The 22,281-nt window shown below is 40.3% G+C and overlaps 1 protein-coding gene and 1 non-coding gene across 6 annotated transcripts in view; both read right to left on the minus strand.

Annotated features, from left to right (window-relative positions):
- Positions 1-22,281, minus strand: part of MTA3 (metastasis associated 1 family member 3) — a 222,042-nt gene that overhangs the window by 123,283 nt on the left and 76,478 nt on the right. The window lies entirely within an intron of this gene.
- Positions 20,365-20,437, minus strand: TRNAK-CUU (transfer RNA lysine (anticodon CUU)). Its single transcript has one exon. It is a non-coding gene; the product is annotated as a tRNA-Lys (tRNA).

The raw sequence follows: 22,281 nt of genomic DNA on the forward strand, positions 1-22,281 counted from the left end.
GGAGTGGAGCCTGTTTGGGATTCTCTCTCTCTCTCTCTCTCCCCCCCCCTCTTTCTCTCTCTGTCCCCCTCCCCCTCATCTCTCTCAAAATAAATAAACATTTTTTTTTAAAAGACAATTTGTTGTGGGAAAATATCTTTATTCTACAAATGACACAATTTTTTTCCTACAAATATCAAACTGGTTATGAAGAATGAAGAAAGAATGAAGTTTCACTCTCACACCATATACAAAAATGAATGCAAAATGAATCAACCTCCTAAATTTAAGAGCTAAAATTATAATACTTTTAGATAAAATACAGGTATAGACCTTCATGACTTTAGACTAGGTAATGGTTTCTTTACTATGGCACCCTAAAGCATAAGCAACCAAAAAATATTTATGAATGGAATATTAAAATTTTTGTACTTAAAAGGACACTATCAAGAAACTAGAGATGGGGCACCTGGCTGGCTCAATCAGTAGAGCATGTGACTCAATCTTGGGGTTGTAAGTTCAAGCCCCATGTTGGGCACAAAGCTTACTTACAAAAAAGAAAATAAAGTAGAAACAATCCACACCACAGAATGGGAGAAAATATTTGCATACATGTTTCTGGTAAGAATTTAGTATCCAGAATATATAAAGAATTCTTACAACACTTAAAAAAAAAAAAAAAAACAACCCATTAAATAGTGGGCAGAGGATTTCAACAGACATTTCTCCAAGAGATATACAAATGGCCCATAAGTAAATGAAAAGATGTTCAACATCATTAGTCACTAGGGAAATGCAAATCAAAATATACTGAGATATTTCAAACCAACTAGGATGACTACAATCAAAAAGATATAACAAGCATTGGCAAGAATGTGGAAAATTGGAATCTTTGTACATTATTGGTGAGAATGTAAAATGGTGCAGCTGCATTGTTAAACAGTTTGGCAGTTCTTCAGACTGCTAAACATAGTTACCATAAACCAAGTATTATTCAGCCATAAAAAGGAATGAAGTGCTGATGATTTATTCTACAACATAGATGAACTTTGAGACATTATACTAAATGAAACATTATGAAAGTGAAAGACACAAAGGGCCATATACTATATGATTCCATTTATATGAAAAGTCCAGAATGAGCAAATCCAGAGACAGGAGGTAAATGAGTAGCTGCTAGGGACTGGGTGGAGGGGAAATGGGGGAGTGACTGATAACAGGGATGGGTTTCTTTTCGGAGTGATAAAAATGTCCTGGAATTAAATAATGGTTATGGTTGCACAAATTTGTGACTATACTAAAAGTTACCAAATTATATACATTTTTTATTTAAAAAAAAATTTTTTTTAACGTTTATTTATTTTTGAGACAGAGAGAGACAGAGCATGAACAGGGGAGGGTCAGAGAGAGGGAGACACAGAATCTGAAACAGGCTCCAGGCTCTGAGCTGTCAGCACAGAGCCCGACATGGAGCTCGAACTCACGGACCGCGAGATCATGACCTGAGCCGAAGTCAGCCGCTTAACCGACTGAGCCACCCAGGCGCCCCATTTTTTAAAAGACGAATTATAGGGGACATGAACTTATCCAAAAGCAAAAGAGCTAAACTTGAGAAAAAAGTCAAATAAAATGCAAAAGGTCAGCGGAGCCACCATCTTCCAGGAATGCATCAGAAGGACCAGCACAAAGGGAAAGAGGCAGCACCTGCTGTATGTTCCCTAGGCCTTTAGAAAACATGGAGCTGTTCCTGTGGCCACATCCATGCTCATCTACAAGAAAGGTGATGTTGCAGACATCAAGGGAAGGGGCACTGTTCAAAAAGCAGTGCCCCACAACTATTACCGTGGCAAAACTGGAAGAGTCTACAGTGTTGCCAGCATGCTGTTGGCACTGTTGTAAATCGGCAAGTTTGGGGCAAGATTCTTGCCACGTGAATTAATGCACGTATTGAGCATAGTAATAAGCACTCTAAGAGTAGAGACAGCTTCCTGAACCGCGTGAAGGAAAATGATCAGAAAAAGGAGGACGCCAAAGACAAAGGTACTCGGGTTCAACTGAAGCCCCAACCTGCCCCACCCGGAGAAGTGCACTTTGTCAGAACCTGTGGAAAGAGCCTGAGCTGCTGGAACCCATTACCTATGAATTCATGGCATGATAGTTATTTAAAAAAAAAGGGAGAGAAAGAGAGAGAGAGAGACCTCTGGACTGTAAAAACATACACAAACACACAATGCAAAAAAGGCCAAAAGAATAAATTTCAGTACAGTCATGTAATGAAATTCTATTCAGTAGCTAAAAATGCATGAATGATTCCAAGTACGAACATGCATGGATCTCAAAAACTTGATGTTGAGCAAAAAAGCAATCTGTAGAAGGATACATATGTACAATAACATTTATTTTTTTAATGTAAAAACAGTGCTCTATAAAAATACACACACGTATAGCAAAAATATAAAAACATGAATGGAAAAAACACACCAAGTTAAGACATCAATTCACCTATGGAGAAACTAGGAATGGAATGGGGTTGGGAAGGCATACACATGACACTATAAGAATCTGAAGCAAATCTGTGAAAATATTAAGAGAAGACAAACCTGGCTGGTAGATTCATATTAACACTACATTATTGCCTCTTTTCTGCTTCCTAAAAATACTTTGAAATAAAAAGTAATAGGACCCAATAGAAGGGTAACAGTCCTTTTCCCTGTACCAAAACTCTAATCCAGGTTAAGCTCTATTTTTTTTCCTTCATGGCAATAACATCTATAGTTGATAATCATGTCTTTCTTTTTTTAATGTTTATTTATTTTTGAGAGAGAGAGAGAGCAAGTAGGAGAGGGGCAGAGAGAGAGAGAGGGAGATACAGAATCTGAAGCACACTCCAGGCTCTGAGCTGTCAGCACAGAGCCCAACTCAGGGTTCGAACTCATGAACCATGAGATCGTGACCTGAGCCAAAGTCCAACGGTTAACCAACGGAGCCACCCAGGTGCCCTGATAATAATTTCTTTAACCTATATCTTTGTTTTCTTCATCTCTTTCTATCACCTTGCAAAAATGTAAATTTCAACTGGCATTAACCAATTTCTGAAATATATGCAAATAAATATACATATTTATAAATATTAAATATACAAATAAATTTTGGTTTTGAAAATTAAAAAAGGAAGAGAGCAAAATAGAAAAGTAGGGCGGCTTGGGAGATCAAAATCAGGCAGGAACTAAGAGTCCAATGCTTTTGTAAACAAATGCTCAGTCAGTTAAGCATCCAGCTTCAGCTCAGGTCATGATCTTGCAGTTCTGGAGTTAGAGCCCTGCGTTGGACTCTGTGCTGACAGCTCTGAGCCTGGAGCCTGCTTTGGATTCTGTGTCTCCCCCTCTCTCTGCTCCCCCCCTGTTCGTGCTGTTTGTCTCTCTCTCTCTCTCAAAAATAAATAAACATTAAAAAAATTTTTTTATTTTAATGCATGAGGGGCCCCTGGGTAAGCTCAGTTGGTCAGGTGTCTGACTCTGGATTTTGGCTCAGGTCATGCTCTCAGTTTGTCAGGCTCTGTGCTGACAGTGTGGAGCCTGCTTGAGATCCTCTCTCTCTCTCTCTCTCTCTCTCTCTCTCTCTGCCCCTCTCCTGCTTGCTCTTTCTCTCTCAAAAGAAACTTAAAAAAAAAAAAAAAAGAAAGAAAGAAAGAAAGAAACACATGATATAAACAAGAGAGAATACTGGAGTAGATGAAAAGTTACCAGAAGTAAGAAGATCAAATGTAAACTTGAAAGAAGCCTCTGAGATATGGTACCTGATCTATTCAGACTTTCGCCAATCTCCATGCAGCAGAATCCCCTGCTCTTTGCCACAAAGCAGAACCCACATGAGCTTACGTACTTGTGACAGAATGTCTTGCACTACAGTCCATCTGATTTAGAGTCCCTTGAGAACAAAGCTGGGCCATTTATCTTTGTATTCATGCTCTTTTACTCATGGGGATTCAAGAAATGTTTATAAGAGACTGGGTAAGAATTATCAGGTAACACAAGTGAGTGGCTGCAAGGACAGACAGATGCACAAAGTTAAGACATAAACACTACACAGAGTAACTACCAAAAAGTTACTGTTCAAGGGGCTCCACTTTTCACAATTCTTTCAAGATCTAACAAGGTGGATGGGAGATCAGGCTTCAGAGTCACACTTGAATCCAAAGTCTAGTATCAAATGCTCCTAGTTATGTGACCTCGGGCAAGTTATTTAGTTTTTGTAATCCTCAGTTTCTTTATCTGTAAAATGTGTACATAATTCTTCCTCCCTCATAAGGTTACTGTAAGGATTGAGATAATGCACATAAATTGCTTAGCACAATGTCTAACACAGAATTAGATTTTAAAAACTGCTATTACTGGGGCGCCTGGGTGGCTCAGTCGGTTGAGCGTCCGACTTCGGCTCAGGTCATGATCTCACAGCTTGTGGGTTCGAGCCCCGCGTCGGGCTCTGTGCTGACTGCTCAGAGCCTGGAGCCTGTTTCAGATTCTGTGTCTCCCTCTCTCTCTGACCCTCCCCCGTTCATGCTCTGTCTCTCTCTGTCTCAAAAATAAATAAACGTTAAAAAAAAAATTAAAAAAAAAACTGCTATTACTATATATTTTTTGTTATTACTATTTTTTGTTTGTTTTTTATTTTTTGGTTTTTTGGAGAGAGAGAGGCAGAGGGAGAGGGAGGAGAGAATCTTAAGCAGGCTCCATACCCAGCATGAAGCCTGACACAGGGCTTGATCTAATGACTGTGAGATCACGACCTGAGCCAAAATCAAGAGCTGGAGGCTTGATCACTGAGCCACCCAGGCACTCTGCTATTACTATTTCTGTTTTTTTGGTTTTTTTTGGTTTTTTTAATGTTTACTTAGTTTTGAAAGGTAGAGAAAGAGAGAGAGAGAGCAGGGTAGGGGCAGATAGAGAGGGAGACACAGAATCCCAAGCCAGCTCCAGGCTCTGAGCTGTCAGCACAGAGCCTGATGCAGGGCTCAAACTCACCAACTATGAGATCATGACCTGAGCTGAAGTTGGATGCTTAACCAACTGAGCCACTCAGGCACCTCTGCTATTACTATTTCTTAAATGAAATTTAATATGATCTTCGACATCTGGAAAACAATTCCTATATTCTAAAATAAGGTTCTTGGGGCACATGGGTAGCTCAGTTGGTTGGGCATCCGACTTTGGCTCAGGTCATAATCATGGTTCATGGGCATGGGGCCTGCTCTGGATCCAATGTCCCCATCTCTCCCTGCCCCTTCCCCACTTGTTCTCTCTCTCTCAAAATAAAAAAATAAGCTTTAAAAAATAAATTACCAAAAAAATGGCTCTTCATTATGAAGGCAAGTCATATTAAAATAAAAACAAATTAAAAATCTGTTTTCACTTTTTTTGAAAAAGATTTTATTTGTAGGTAATCTCTACTGTTTTTAAGCTTTTTAGTCTCAGAACTACTTATATCTTAAACCCTAAGGCCTCAAAGAGCGTTTGTTTAATGTGTTATATCTACCAATACTGTATTAGAAATTAAAATGAGGAAATTTTTTTTTTCCTGAGAGAGACAGAGACAGGGAGAATGCCTGCGCAAGAGGAGGGGACGTGCAGAAAGAGTGGGGGCAGAGGATCCAAAGCGGGCTCTGCGCTGACTGCAGCAAGCCTGATGTGGGGCTCAAACTCACAAACCATGAGATCATGACTGAGCCGAAGTCAGACGCTTAATCAATTGCGCTACCCAGGCACCCTTAAAATGAAGAAATTTTAGGGGCACCTGGGTGGCGCAGTCGGTTAAGCGTCCGACTTCAGCCAGGTCACGATCTCGCAGTCCGTGAGTTCGAGCCCCGCGTCAGGCTCTGGGCTGATGGCTCGGAGCCTGGAGCCTGTTTCCGATTCTGTGTCTCCCTCTCTCTCTGCCCCTCCCCTGTTCATGCTCTGTCTCTCTCTGTCCCAAAAATAAATAAACGTTGAAAAAAAAAATTAAAAAAAAAAAAAAAAAAAAAAGAAGAAATTTTAAAACACAAGAAATTACAAGCACACAGTCCACATTATCATGAGAGTGATGATGCCATTGCATGTCATATAGTCTCTGGAAGATCTCAGCTACGTACTCATGAGAGAGAATTAGTGGAACAATTAAATGACAACTTAGAGTTATTATGAAAATTGTTCTGTCCTCCAGACCACCCTGAAAGACATTCAGGAATGACCGATCTCTGCAAAAGAATTACTAACTGAAGTCTAACCTGAAAAGAAAAATAAAAACTGCCTGAAGCAAGACTTTTTTACTTTATTGAATTTAAGAAACCTGCTACAAATTTTATCTTCACATTGTATGATATAATGACTCATAAGTTGTTCTACAGCAAGTTAGGATCCCATCAGAAATTTAAGCTATTTCTGCTTTACATTTATTTATTCAAAGAACACTGCATCTGGCAAAGGCTGCCCAATCTTATAATATATTCAAAGTCCATCTGGAATTTTATACAGCCTTAACATGCCACCATGCATTTTCCCACTTGCTATCAATTTTTAAATTTAAGTAACAAAACAAAAGGATTAGAAGTAACTAAATTTTCCAGCATCACCAGACCACCATCCTCCCCAAATCATTACGGACACAGAAGCCATTATCTTCCTACGACGCAACTCACCTTTCTCCTCTGCTTTGATTAAAAGAACAAAAACAAAACACAAAACCCCCAGTCACTTTCAATCACCAATGGAATCACAACTAAACTTTCATGGCTAAGAAATTTCCCAATGATCAGTCCTGTCATATGTTGGACCTATTCCCCTCCCAACCCTACCCTTTTCCTGGGAAAGAAAAGAGAGAAAGGAAAGAAAGGAAAGGAAAGGAAAGGAAAGGAAAGGAAAGGAAAGGAAAGGAAAGGAAAGGAGAGAGAGAGAGAAAGAAAGAAAGAAAGAAAATTTATTCATGTGCCTACCAATGTGTTCTGAGGATATCTGTGAGGAAGACATAAAAGTCCTGCCCTGATATGGGGCACCTCCGGGCCTCAGCTGGTTGAGTGTCCAACTCTTAATTTTGGCTCGGGTCATGATCTCATGGCTCCAGAGTTCAAGCCCCATGTAGGGCTCTGAGCTGACAGTGAGAAGCCTGCTTGGGATTCTCTATCTCCTTCTCTCTCTGACCCTCCCCCACTCGTGCTCTCTCTTCTCTCTCTCTCTCAAAATAAATAAATATACTTATAAAAAAAAAAGTCCTTCCCTGATAGATTATAGTTGACCCAGGATCACAGATAAAAATTTATTATCTCAAGTGTGGTATTATAAACTTCTGTAGGGTGCTCCAGAAGCATGACAGAGGAAACTAATGTAGCCTGAGGGGCCAGCAGAGCCTTCTGTGAAGAAGCATAGGTTAAGTGAAAGGGGGGGTTGGGGTGGGTGGGTCCGCATCATTTTTAAACTAGAGAACGCAAGACTGCACAAGGCTGGCCCAGGCCTTATCTGTACTTGAACTTGGCTAGACCATGAGAATTTCCTTCTTCAACTACCTTCACATCTTGTTGACTATATCAGTGGAGAGCCACATTTAGGGTGACTGGAACTGTCCTGGTTTTAAAACTGAAAGTTCTCTGTTCAGAGAACCCGTCAGGATGGTTGGTCACCCTAGTTCTCATTTTACTCAACCTGAGTATGACCCTTTGGTCTAATGAAAGAAAACTTACGGTCTCATAATGGTGAAAATTTAAAAGACTAAAACTACCAGATCTCATTAAGAACATAAACCACCTGGAATTCCCATACATTAACAAACAAAGTAAAAACTGGCTGGACCACTGTGGGAAATTTTTTGGCAATATCTACCGAAGTAAATTTACACCCACCCCATAAATCAACAATTCCACTTCTAGGTATTTACCCAAGAGTAATGAGAGTTTAAATACACCAGAGGACTTGTACAAGATGTTCCTAGCAGCTTTGTCATAGGAGCCAAAAACTGGAAACCACTCAGATGTCCATCAACAGAAGAAGGAATACTACTGGGCCAGAGAAAGGAACAAGTGATAACAAGCAAGAGCACCAATGGATCCCATAAGCAGGGAGCTAAGGGAAAAAGTGAGGCAAAAAAGGGCAAATACTGTAGGTACTCCATCTAGATGAAATTAAAAACTTGGCAAAACTAACAGATGGTGGGTAGACATCTGAACAGTGATTACCTGCGGGAGGCAGAGGGCAGTAAGGACCAGGAATGGGCATAAGGAATCCAATAGGGTATTAGAAAGATTCTCTATCTTGAGCTGAGTAGTAGTAATATGGAGGTTTTGTGGGTTTTTTTTTTTTAATGTGTATTTATTTTTGAGAGAGAGAAAGAGAGACAGAGCGCACGCACAAACCGGGGAGGGGCAGAGAGAGAGGGAGACAGAGGATCTGAAGTGGGCTCCATGCTGACAGCAGAGAGCCTGGTGTAGGGCTCCAACTTCCAAATGGTGAGACTGTGACCTGAGCCGAAGTCAGACACTTAACCAACTGAGCCACCCAGCCACACCCAGAGCTGAGTACATTTTATGTGTACATAAAAATGTACACATGTTTAGAAAATTTACTGACCTCCACACTTCACCCATTCCATTGTATTTTATATCTTGACTTAAAACAATTTTTTTTAAAGAACTAGGACTTATGCTTCTGGACAAATGAATTAACAGGGACCAGATCTACCCTCCTGTCGGAAACAACCAAAACAATTCAAAATTAATAAACAATTTAAACAGCAGACAGCAGACAAAATACAGGAAACACCAGTTTTCTTAACACTGGACCACTGGGCATCAGGTGATGAAGAAGAGTAATTCTTGAGAGACAGGAAGCAAACAAGAGATGAGCCCCCTAACATTACTTAACTGCCTTGAGAGAATTTCCTGGCAACAATAGAAGGAGAAGAAACTGAGGCAAAGCCTGGCAGAGTCCCAGAGTTAGGGAGACAAAGCTGAGCAACCAGGGAGATCAAAGCAACTAGAGAGCAAAAGACAGTACCAAAGAACAAAGAAAACTTAGACACTGGAGGGGGTGATCCTCGATCTCAATACCAATCAAAGCACATGAAGAAACTACCAGAAGCCAAGGAAAGAATCATTAGAAAAGAATCAGAAGGAACAGTGCCCAGTGATCACACAGGGCCATGAACAGATTTGTTCCCAAACAGCTACACTGGAAAAACTCATAATTCACAGCGTATTGGGTAGAGTACACAGAAAAGTCTTGCCTAAGTAATGGGGAACAATTAAGCCCTAGATTGAGCTCTGACTGCTTGCTCCATGTTCATTTAGCAAAGATATGAAAGTCATAAACACAATAACCAAAAGGATCAAACTGTTACCAAGTAACCTGAGTGCATCCCAGAACAAAACTCAGTTAAGATTTACAGGAATAGGAAAATATCCAGGACGAAGAAAAGTAAAATTGACCAGGTCTACCACACACCTAATAGAAGGCCTAAATTCAAGACTGCCCATACCAACTGTAGGCAGAGTGAAGGCACCAAAACTCTTACACTACCTATGTGAATATAAAATGGTACACAATCATGTTGGCAAACAGTTCACGGTTTCTTAAAAAGCTAAAAATACCCCTATCGCATGGATAAAGCCATTCTACTCCAAGAGAATGTATGTCTGTACAAAAACTTGTAAACAAATAACCACAGCAACTGTATGTGTAGTAGCCAAAAGCTGGAAACAAGTAAAATGTCCAGTAACAGATGAGTGAATAAATAAATGGTGGTACATCCACACAATGGACTGCTACTCAACAATAAAAAGGAACAAATCATCAGTGCTGACAGACATACTGTGTTCATGGATTAGAAGACCTAACATTGTTAAAATGTCAATTCCCCTCAAATTGATTAATGGATTTAACGCAATCCCAATCAAAATCCCAGCAGGCTTTTTCTACAAGTTGACAAGCTGATACTAAAATTCAGATGGAAATGCAAATGATCCAGAATATAGCCAGCCAAAAGAACTCTGAAAATGAGAAATCAAAGTTGGAGGGCTAATGTTACTTGATTTCAAGTATTAAAAAGCTACAATAATCAAAAGCAGGTTATTGGCAAGAAGAGCAACAAATGGATCAGCGGAACAGAACGGAAAAGCCAGAAACAGAGCCACACATATGCGACCAACTGATTTGACAAAGCCACAAAAGCAGTGCAAACGGAGAAAGTGCAAACCTTTCCCACACACGGTGCTGGAGCAACCGGATATGCACACGCCCCTCGCCCCACAAAGAAAGGAACTTGGGTATGGATGACTCGCACTACATATAAAAATTAATTGAAAGTGGGTCGTAACTTAAATGTTAAATCTAAAACTATGAAACTTCTACAGTACAGGAGAAGACTAAATGACAGCAAAGCATGAAAGTAAAATTGATTCATACTTTCTGGAAGGCTCTTTGGGAACATGTATTACTAAAAACCTTAGAAACTGTATACACATGCTCTCTGAATCATACAAAAAGAAAAAAAAAGACAATCCCCCAAAAAAGGTACATTTATTTACTAGGACAGTGACTGAAGCGTTTTTTTCGATTCCTTTTTCTCTGTAAACTACTAAACAATCAAAAATAATTCTACAATGGTACACTCTATTTACAGTTGTGAATTATGTGACATATGAATTACCAATATAAGAAAGATGAGCCATCCCATACTATAAAATATAACCTTTTTCAAAGCTTTAAGCCATATGGAAACCAAGGACCAGAAGATTTATAGTCTACCATGGACAAAATGGAAACAAGAATCAATCACAGAGTAGAGGATTACAATAACATTTCTTACAGACATTTTCTGCAGTTTATTTCCCTCTGGGAGCCTTTCACTAATGAGCTTCATAATTTCTCAAAATTTCTTATAATCCTGTCATCCTTTCCTATCCTATTTATAGTCATTTATATGAAAAGATATACAGTCATAAGCAAGTTTTTTTAAGTCTTTTCAAATAAGGGAAAATAAAGAAAACATTTCCCCAACTATACAGAGTACTGAGTAATCTGAAAACAAAGCTGAAGTAATCTGAAAAACAAACCTCAACAAAGGAAATGGACTTGCTACTTAAACTAGAAAAACACAACAAAGGAGTCAACCATATTACACCTGAAAGGCAAAATAAATTATATAAAAACCGGAAATAACATCTTTTATTTTTGCTATCTCTAGAGATGTCTTTCCAGTATCCTAACCTTTAATAATTTTTCGACCAGGTTGAAATTAATTCCTGCCAGGAAGCATAGTTTCACCCACATGCATTTCCAATACTCTTAAATGTAAAAGTAAGTTCGGCCAACCAGCTATTTTTACAGCCTTGCCACAAAGACTCACAAGTCCCCACAGAATGAAAATATTCATGCAGCTTTAAAGACTAATGTCAAGAGTGGGAAAAAACACAAGACAAAGCAAGAGATCGTGGAAAAAAAAATTGTGCTAAAAAGAATGAATTTATAAAAAATCTTTATTTATGCAACGAAGCTACATAGAACCAAGATATTGTATCAGATGGTGTCCAAAGCTATACTTTATTCCAAGATCTATAAATACTGGCCAACAGAAAGGTTTAATTTGGCTGTGAAGAAATGTAATTTTTCCACTAAACTATGGGCAGTGGGGAGAGGAGATCAGGCTCATAAAGTGGTATGATTGGAAAAGTAACCCTTTAATCGAGGTAAGAACTCTAAACTATTCTTATTTAACCTAAGATGCAGTTTACCCTCTATCTTTCACTCAAGGGAATTAAAAAAAAAAAAAGTCAGGAGTTGATCTGATACGCAGTATCAAACACAGTACACGGAAAACACAAAATAAATAAGCTTTCAACATCATATAGCAACCTAGCCCTTAGCAGTTCAAGGTCTTCCACCAGTGAAATATAATACATCCTTTGCAAGTTTAAAACATTAATGCAAATTCCAATGTGGGTTGAAAACAATTGCTGATTAGAGTAAACATGTAATGGTATTTCATCATTCTATTTCTATATCAGAATGAGAGCTCATCACATAACATTTCTATTCTACCAAGAATGATTTTATTCCCCATTCTTTTTTAATAGTTTAAGGACAAAAGTAGGGCAGAAGAAAGTCTTTTCCCTAAAAACAACTTGAAAATACGCATTCTTGGAATTTAAGTACTTCTGCCTTTCCCTCCTCCAAAAAAGACTCAAACTACAAAAACAAGTTTACATCTAAGAAATGTTAAAATTTAATAAATACTAACAGGGGCACCTGGCTGACTCAGTCAGCAAAGCATATGGCTCTTAATCTTGGGGTTGTGAGTTCGAGCCCCACGCTGGGTGTAGAGATTATTTAAATAAGTAAACTTTTAAAAAATACTGATAATGTTATGCCAAGGGAATTTATGAAGGGCCTTTTAAAGGGTGCAGCATTGGGGCGCCTGGGTGGCTCAGTCGGTTGAGCGTCCGACTTCGGCTCAGGTCACGATCTCGCGGTTCGTGAGTTCAAGCCCCACGTCGGGCTCTGGGCTGATGGCTCAGAGCCTGGAGCCTGCTTCCGATTCTGTGTCTCCCTCTCTCTCTGCCCCTCCCCCGTTCATGCTCTGTCTCTCTCTGTCCCAAAAATAAATAAACGTTAAAAAAAAAATTAAAAAAAAAAAAAGGGTGCAGCATTGAGCCTGGGTGGCTCAGTCGGTTGAGCTTCCGACTTCGGCTCAGGTCATGATCTCACGGTCTCTGAGTTCGATCCCCACATTGGGCTCTGTGCTGACAGCTCAGAGCCTGGAGCCTGCTTTGAATTCTGTGTCTCCCTCTCTCTCTGACTCCCCCCCCATTCATGCTCTCTCTCTGTCTCAAAAATAAAATAAAACATTAAAAAAAATTTTTAAAGGGTGCAGCACAGGACCTGGGAAAATTATTCTGAGCATCAGTTTATTTATTTATTTATTTATTTTTAATTTTTTTTTCAACGTTTTTTATTTATTTTTGGGACAGAGAGAGACAGAGCATGAACGGGGGAGGGGCAGAGAGAGAGGGAGACACAGAATCAGAAACAAGCTCCAGGCTCCGAGCCATCAGCCCAGAGCCTGACGCGGGGCTCGAACTCACAGACCGCGAGATCGTGACCTGGCTGAAGTCGGGCGCTTAACCGACTGCGCCACCCAGGCGCCCCTGAGCATCAGTTTAGAAGGTGTGTAGAGGGGTAGCTCTCTGAGGGAAAGAGGGCACCCGGAGGGCTTCTGAATGACCACAACTTCTCCGTAACTGTAAGCATCTTCATTAGGAAATATGTAAGACATTGTTGCTGTATACTAACCTCTGCCAATAAGTGCTGTACGTATTAAGTAAAATATCTCTTCCAGCTAACTCATAGCTCCTTACCCTGCCCTTGCCCGCTTGTGGATGGTGATGGTGGTGGGGGTGGATGGTGGTGATGGAGCCGCTGATGGCGGGGAACAGCAACATGCTCCAGGAAAGATACACGGTGAGGACTCAGTGTCCCATGCAAGGGAGAAGCCCTAGGAAATGGCAACAACCAGTCTTGTGGGGTTGTGCTTCCCAAACGTGCAAGGGGCACACTGCTGCTCTTCACTGTACACCCACCCACACTCTTCTATTCGTCTTATACTTTTTATGACATAATGGGACCTGTGCACTATAGCCCTGAAAGGGGAAACGTTAAGTATGAAAAGAGAAAATGTTTTAAGCCCACCAGCTCTCTATAATGCCTTAAAGTGTTGTTTATTAAACACATAGAATAAAGCCAAGAGCCCTTCTTATATCTTGGATGAAAAAAACAAGGTAACAGAGGAAAAGAATAGAGACTATCTGGACTCTAGGTCTGGAATCTGTGTTGTGCCACGATGCCTACTTGGCTCGTAAGGGAAGGAATATGGCCCCTGAAAGCCTTACGATAAATGGGTGAAGGCAGAAGCTGCCATCAAAGATGCCTCTCACCTCAGCTCGGCAACAGAACTGGCCAGATCCAAGAGGATTTTCCTAAGTATTCTCTCCGCCTCTCTGCAAGAAGACTTTCCCATCTATACCGTCCCATTCTTAACCAAAATTGTCATGATACAATTCTCTTTACTCTTTTGTAAAATGTATAGGTGACCAGGGTACTCAAACTTGTGAATGACCATTTCCTAAAAGCATGTGGTATCACTTTAGAAACCCCCCAACAAGGGTCAGGTGTCCTTCCTAGGTATTTCACCTCTGCCACAGCACTTACTACACCGTGTTAAAACACCACGTGCCTGTGACCCCAGGACAAAAGGCTTTCAGATTTCAGAGCACAGAGTAGTGTCTGGTCACTGTTAACATACCTAGCACCAAGAATAGACACTTGATTATTTACTGAAGGAGTAAGAACAAGATATTGGAAGGAGCATGGCCCACTAAGAAGGAATGGATTTGGGATTTCCAATTCTAGTTCTAGAATGTCACTCACTTGCTTGATGTATAATCCTGAATAAGGTATACCAAACACAGCAATAATAATCCTTATCTACCACCATCACGATCATCTATCAAAATGCCACCGCAGTAAATATTTGGATTTTCTCAACTTCATTCCTTCCCTTTGGAGAGATCTGAAAGCTTAAAACGAATTCCTAGTTTCCCACACACAAAAAGTTGTGCAAGGAACTGGCATAAAAGGTATTGAGAGGCTATGAGCCCATTGAGGCTGGGGTCACCTTCCTGAGACCCTTAGCAGTTAGCCAGGAAAGCTGAAAAAGTGAAGCTTTGATGCAGCAACGTCCATTCTCAGGTGTCATGAAAGGAGTGAGCGTCAACAGCTTCTGGATATGACCTCTACAATCTTGGACTGAGGCTTCAGGTGACCACTGCCAACTTCCACTTTCCTGGCTCTGCAGGACAACTGAAAAAGCATGCTGCCAGCTTAGCTGCAGGGAAAGCTTCAGAGGGAGCAGCTTCCCACATGGGTCAGTTCTCTGAACTGTTACGGGAGTCCTCCTGGGGCCGAGCCTAGGATACGACCTTCAGTCTTTCCATTATTTCATAAGCACCTAATTCCCAGTAATAGATCATATGTAGGCTGGTTTCTGTTTCTCTCAAATGATTCCGACTGATATAAAAAGCACTGTTTTCTGCATACCTCATGATTTGCTAGGTACTTTATTCATTGTATTCCACATAACTCTCAAGACAAGGAGGGTAGGTAACAAGGTAGAAAGTATTAGTAAGCCCCTTGTAAAGAGGAAGACACTAAGGCTCAAAATGATTGATTAATCTGCCCAAGGCACATGACAAAATCAACATTAATATCCATGTCTGGCTCCAAAACTTGTTTTTCTACACAGCCAAACTGGACAAACATAAAATGGGGTATAGCCATATTTACCTTCTCCAAAGTAAATTTTAAAAAAGAGATAAATAAAACAGAAAAGCAGCAATCAGAGGACAGAATATTGGTCTGTCTAGGTAACCTTGGGTCAAGGACTTAGCCACAAAGTACAGTTTGAACAGATTACGTATAATAAGGTCCTTCCTTCCTTCCAGGTCTAAAATTCTATAGTTTGAAATGCAAAATGAAAACATACTTTGAGCAATTCTAAATACAGGCTACGTGCGCACACACACACACACACACACACACGTAAAAGCACTAATAGAAACACAGGTGGCAATAGGAAGCTACAGAATTCAGTGTGTTATTACTGTACCTCAATGCTCAATGAAACAATTTAAAAAGTAATCTGTGGAAAATTTTAGATTAGCTACTGACTACAAAAATTATTTTCATTCAATTAGTCATATGAAAATACAAAACAGGAGTCTACAAATTAAGTTGAAGCTAAAACAAACCTTTAAAGAAGCTTAACAAAATCTAACTATTGGAATGCCTCACTTAATAATCAATAAACAATGTGACATCAATTTTAAAGTATTAATAAAGTACTAGCTTTGTTTAGGCTAAGAGCTTTGTTTAGGGGCAGCTGGGTGGCTCAGTCAGTTGAGCATCCAACTCCTGATTTTAGCTCAGATCATAATCTCACGGTTGGCAAGTTCAAGCCCCGAGTCAGGCCCCACGATGGGTGAGGAGCCTGTCTGGGACCCTCTCTCTCTGCCCCTTCCCTGCTTGTAATTGAATGCGTACTCCCTCTCTCTCAAAATAAATAAATAAACTTTTTTTTTTTAAAAAGGGAAGTTTAAAAAGATAATAGCAGCCATTAACATTCAAAGTAACGGATCAATAAGAAAATGTGTATCATAAAACATAATTAACTTGCCAAATAATAAGCCTCGGTAATATTTACAGTTGATAATAATCTGGTTAATGAGACACAAACTTGCCATAACTGCTAATTATAAAATGTCATTCCCCAAAATAAAAACATTTTAAACAGCAAGAGAAAAATGTCCTTATAAATGAACATTTATTACTTTTAATGCTGTAACAAAAAATAGATTTTTGTGCCAACTCCAATCAACTGGTAGTAGCTGCTTGGAAAGGACTAAGAAGGGTCTCCAGGGGCAGAGTTAGGGCTCGGTGTCTCAGATTTGCCATATTTGGCCCTGGATTCAGAAAAGGAGAATGTCAGGCTGACATCAACGTATCTACACACGTAACAGACTAGACTAAGAAGCAACAGACCTATGCGCTATACTCTCATAATGTCAAACTTCCTAAGAAAATACAACAGACATCTAGAATTCGAATATGTTTAGCCTTATCCCTGCTAATAAAATTTGTGGTCAAAGTACAAAAACTGGAATGAAGAAAAAGTTCTTCAAATGCCAGGGTAATTTCTTTTCTTTTTTAATGTTTATTTTTGAGAAGGAGAGAGAGAGAGAGAGAGAGAAACGAACATCGGGGAGGGGCAGAGAAAGAGGGAGACACAGAATCCGAAGCAGGCTCCAAGTTCAGAGCTTGTCAGCCCAGAGCCTAATGTGGGGCTAGAACCCATGAACCATGAGATCGTGACCTGAGCCAAAGTCAAACGCTTACCCGACTGAGGCCCCAGGTACCCCATCTTTTTTTTTCTTTTCCTTAATTTTATCTATTTACTTTGAGAGAGGGTGTGATAGGTGTCGGAGAGGGACAGAGAGGGAAACAGAGGGAATCCCAAGCAGGCTCTGCACTGCCAGCACAGAACCCACTAACCTGAGATCGTGACCTGAACCGAAGTAGGACACTCAACCGACTGAGCCACCCAGGCACCCAGCCAGGGTAACTTTCTATCGTATTTTCCCTTCTCTCTTTGGTATTCCTCTTCCGAGCACAGCTGGCTCTTGAACATCATGGGCTTGATGTGCAGGGGTCCACTTATAAGTGGATTTGTTTCAATAAAAACAGAATATAAATGTATTTTCTGTTCCTTATGATACACTTAATAACATTTTTTTTCTCTAGCTTACTTTATTGTAAGGAGACAACATACAATATGTATAGCATACAAAATGTTAATTGACTGTTTATGTTATCAGTAAACCTTCCAGTCAACAACAGGCTATTAGTAGTTGAGTTTTTGGAGAGTCAAAAGTTATACACGGACATTTTACTGTGCAGAGGATTGGCACCCCACACCCCTGCACAACTCAAGGGTCAACTCTACAAATTCGACAAATGGGCTGAACGAATCACAAAATAGACACAGCTGCTGATGAAATAAGTCACCAAAGTATTATATCACAGAATTCTCCAAATAAGCCACACAAAAGGGCTAAGAAATAAAAGAATGACACCAAGTGAACAGAAATGACCAACTTCTGTTACTAGGAATTCCATAAAGAGAACAGAGAGAACAGAAGGACAACACAGGGACACCTGGGTGGCTTAGTTGGTCAAGTGTCCGACTTTGACTCTTGTCATGATCTCATGGTTCATGAGTTCAAGCACCGCATCAGACTCTCTGCTGACAGCGCAGAGCCTGCTTCAGATCCTCTGTCTCCCTCTCTCTCTGCCCCTACCCTGCTTGCGCTCTCTCTCTCAAAAATAAAAATTTTAAGGGGCGCCTGGGTGGCTCAGTAGGTTAAGCATCTGACTTCGGCTCAGGTCATGATCTCGTGGTTCATGAGTTCAAGCCCCACATCGGGCTCTGTGCTGACAGCTCAGAGCCTGGAGCCTGCTTCAGATTCTGTCTGTCTCCGTCTCTCTCTGCCCCTTCCCCACTCATGCTCTTTCTCAAATATAAATAAAACATTAAAAAAAATTAAAAAAAATAAAAATTTAAAATATAATAAAATTACTAAAATAAATAAAGAACAACACAGAAACAGTAATCTTAGATGAAAACACTCCTGAGCTGAAAACAAAATAAAGGTCCTCCCTCACTTCAACATATTTACCAAAAATAAACAAAATGGTTACTGAAGCAAGTCCAACATGTAGACATAGTCTGGTAAAATTTCAGAACACCAATTCTAAAGGAGAAAAGCTTCCAGAGGACAAAACATGTTACCTACAAAAGAGTGAGAATCAGACTGACATCAGACTTCTTATCAACAACACTGAATTCCAGAAGACAATGAGGCAATTGCTCCAAAGTTCTGAGAGGAAACTATTTTGAACCTAGAATTCTATAAAAAGCCAAACTAGCATTCAAGTGTGATGGTAAAATAGAGACATTTTAAGGCAGGCAAAGATTTAGAAAGTTCACCACCCACAGACGCTTGCTGAAAAAAACTTTGATAGCGACACATTTCAGCAAAGCAAAACACAAATGTAATTCAAAAATAAAGATAACTTGGATACAAGAAACAGTAGCAAGAGAACAAATGAGTAAAACGAAGATATAAACCTTAAAAAGCAGCTATGTAATGTAAGATGGACTTATATGTAATAAGTACTGAGAACAGTGTCTGGTACGATGTGCTGTTACTAAGTCATCACTACTTAACTCTAAAATTCCAGAACAGGGGCGCCTGGGTGGCTCAGTCGGTTGAGCGGCCGACTTTGACTCAGGTCATGATCTCACGGTCCGTGAGTTCGAGCCCCGCACTGGGCTCTGTGCTGACAGCTCAGAGCCTGGAGCCTGTTTCAGATTCTGTGTCTCCCTCTCTCTGACCCTCCCCCGTTCATGCTCTGTCTCTCTCTGTCTCAAAATAAATAAACGTTAAAAAAAAAATTTTTTTTTTTAATTCCGGAACAAAATGCTGTATAATGTCAACACTGGAAGGTAGAGGACAAGGAAGACAATGTACGCTCAATGTTTTTCCTTATTCTAAGGGGAGAATAACTGGTGGGAAAGTATAGGGTTAACCGCGTCCGTTTAAATGTAAGGATATCTGGTTTTTTCCTTTATTGACTTAAAGATTTTCCCATTACAAATTATTTTAACAAAACTTAATAGAAAACAGGCAAAAGGTTTAAACAGAAAAGGAAATATAAGGTGGCCTCTATAAAAAAGCCACGCTATTGTAAGAAATGTAAAATAAAACTATACCAAGGTATCATTTTTTTTTACCTATTAGATTAGTAAGGATCAAAAGCCTGATATGATAGTAGGAGTGCCTGGATGGCTGTCGATTGGGCATACGACTCTTGGTTTCAGCTCAGGTCACGATCTCACAGTTTGTGTTTAAGCCCCACATTGGGCTCTGCGCTGACAGTGCGGAGCCTGCTTGGGATTCTATCTCTCCCTCTCTCTCTGCCCCTCCTCCCCGCCTCAAAAGTAAATAAATAAACTTAAAAAAAAGGCCTGATAGTAAACATATTGGTAAGGGTGAAAGGGATTAGGCACTCATTCACTGATGGTAGGTATAAACTGGTACCCTATCTGAGGCAGGCAATTTGGCAATGTTTATCAAAATTACAATGTACAACCTTGAGACCCCACAATTGTGATTCTAGGAATCTATCCTAAATACAGATACTCTGTTCATACATGCACTAAATGATATGCACTCTGCAGAATTGTGGAACAGTAAAGGATGATAAACCCAGTCCTCCACCAGTATATAGGGGTCAAATTATAGTACAAACTGTGGAATACAATGCAGTCAGTAAAAGAAACTAATAATATGGAAGGATCTCCAAGATAAATGAGAAAAAAAGCAAGGGCCAGGAAAAGTAATACAGTGCATCAGAAGTCTTCAAAAGGTGAACTTGAACCCCTCTGTGAGTACATGAAGACATTCCATGGGACACAGAAACACAGGTTTAAGGAAGCTGATTTTTTTTTAAGCGATGAAGATTTTTTTTTTTTTAAGTTTATTTATTTTGAGAAAGAACGTGTGCATGAGCAGGGGAGGGGCAGAGACAGAGTTAGAGAATCCCAAGCAGACTCCCCACAGCCAGCACACATCCCAACGCAGGGATCCAACCCATGAACTATGAGATCATGACCCGAACCAAAATCAAGAGTCAGTTAGATACTTACCCAACTCTACCCATGCAACCTGACTGATATTTTTAATAAGCTATAGGCCCAATGTGGGGCTTGAACTCATGACCCTGAGATCAAGAGTCACATGCTCTACCAACTGAGCCAACCAGGCACCCCCCTAAAGAGATCAATTTTTATTTTTATTTTTAGGAGATCAATTTTCATTTACTTTTTAAAATGTTTACTGATTTTGAGAGAGAGCGGGCCTGCATGCATGCAAGCAGGGGGAGGATCAGAGAGACAGCACAAGAGAGGATCCCAAGCAGTCTCCACACTGTCAGTGCAGAGCCTGACAAAGGGCTCAGTCTCACAAAAAACTGAGCCACCCAGGCGCCTCCAGGAGACCAATTTTTAGATCAACTTCCTCAGATACCAGTTCCTGTTCTGCCTGAGAACTAGCACAAGGTAGAGGCATCTGGCTGACCCTTCTTTTCTCATTTCCACGACCCTCTTATCTCTCTACCACCTTCAACCTTACAGTGAAACACAACCCCGGAGAATAAAAACCAAACAAACACACAATATAATCTCTAAGAAGCCACTTTAACCAAAACATCAGAAACACACACAGTGGGTTTTATGTCTTATACATATTTCAGTTACAAAAGAAGTGTGGTATTAGCATTGGGGTATTTGGGTATTGGGATGTTATGGATTCAGAAATATTTAAGACTATGGCACTTCATGGGGCACCTGGGTGGCTCAGTCGGTTAAGCGTCCGACTTCGGCTCAGGTCATGATCTCACGGTCCGTGAGTTCGAGCCCCGCGACAGGCTCTGTGCTGACAGCTCAGAGCCTGGAGCCTGTTTCAGATTCTGTGTCTCCCTCTCTCTCTGACCCTCCCCCATTCATGCTCTGTCTCTCTCCCTCTCAAAAATAAATAAAACGTTAAAAAAAAAAATTAAAAAAAAAAAAAAAAGACTATGGCACTTCATGTCTCCCTACCAAATTGATAATGAACAATTTCCATTTAAAGACTTCACTTTTGGGGGCGCCTGAGTGGCTTGGTCGGTTAAGCATCTGACTCTTGATTTCTCCACACTGGGTATGGAGCCTGCTTGAGATTCTCTCTCTCCCTCTGTCCCTCCCCAACTGAATGGTGGTCAAAAAATACCATCACCCCAGAGCACCTAGGTGCCTCAGTAGGTTAAGCATCCAACTCTTGATCTCAGCTCACGTTATAACCTCATAGCCATTAGCTCGAGCTCTGCATCAGGTTCTGCACTGACATCGTGGAGCCTGCTTGGAATTATCTCTTGCTCTCTCTCTCTCTCTCTCTCTCTCTCTCTCTGCCCTTCCCACTCTAGTGCTCTCTCTCAAAATAAATACACTTCAAAAAGATGGGGTGCCTAGGTGGCTCAGTTGGTTAAGCATCTAACTTTGGCTCAGGTCATAACCTCACAGTTCATGGGTTTGAGCCCCGCACTGGGCTCTGTGCTGACAGCTCAGAGCCTAGAGCCTGCTTCGGATTCTGTGTGTCCCCCTCTCTCTGGCTTTCTCCCGCTCACACTCCGTCTCTCTCTCTCTCTCTCTCTCTCAAAAATAAGTAAACATTAAAAAAAATTTTTTTAAATAACATGTCCACTATACTTCACTACAAAATAATTTTTTAAGACGTTAAAAAAAAAAAAAATCACACCTGAGAAAACAGTCCCAAGAAAACAAAACAAAACAAAAAAACAGGTGCCAGGCTAGCTCAGTCAGTAGAGCATCGACTCTTAATCCCAGGGTCTCTTAATCCCACGGTCCTGAGTTCAAGCCCCATGTTGGTTATAGAGCCTATTTAAAAACAAACAAAAAAGAAAAGAAGAAAACAAGGAGTGTAAAAACTAACAAGACCATCACAGCAAGACTCCAAGCATTCTCAAAAGTCTATCTTAGAAATCAGAAGGAAATGGCTGCCTTGGATATGCATAGTACTCACTAAAACCACAAAAAAAGAGATTCCAAAAAAGT

The sequence above is a fragment of the Panthera pardus genome, unplaced genomic scaffold (assembly GCF_024362965.1).
Source record: "Panthera pardus isolate Hobbes unplaced genomic scaffold, ASM2436296v1 HiC_scaffold_26, whole genome shotgun sequence".
Taxonomy (NCBI): Eukaryota; Metazoa; Chordata; class Mammalia; order Carnivora; family Felidae; genus Panthera; species Panthera pardus.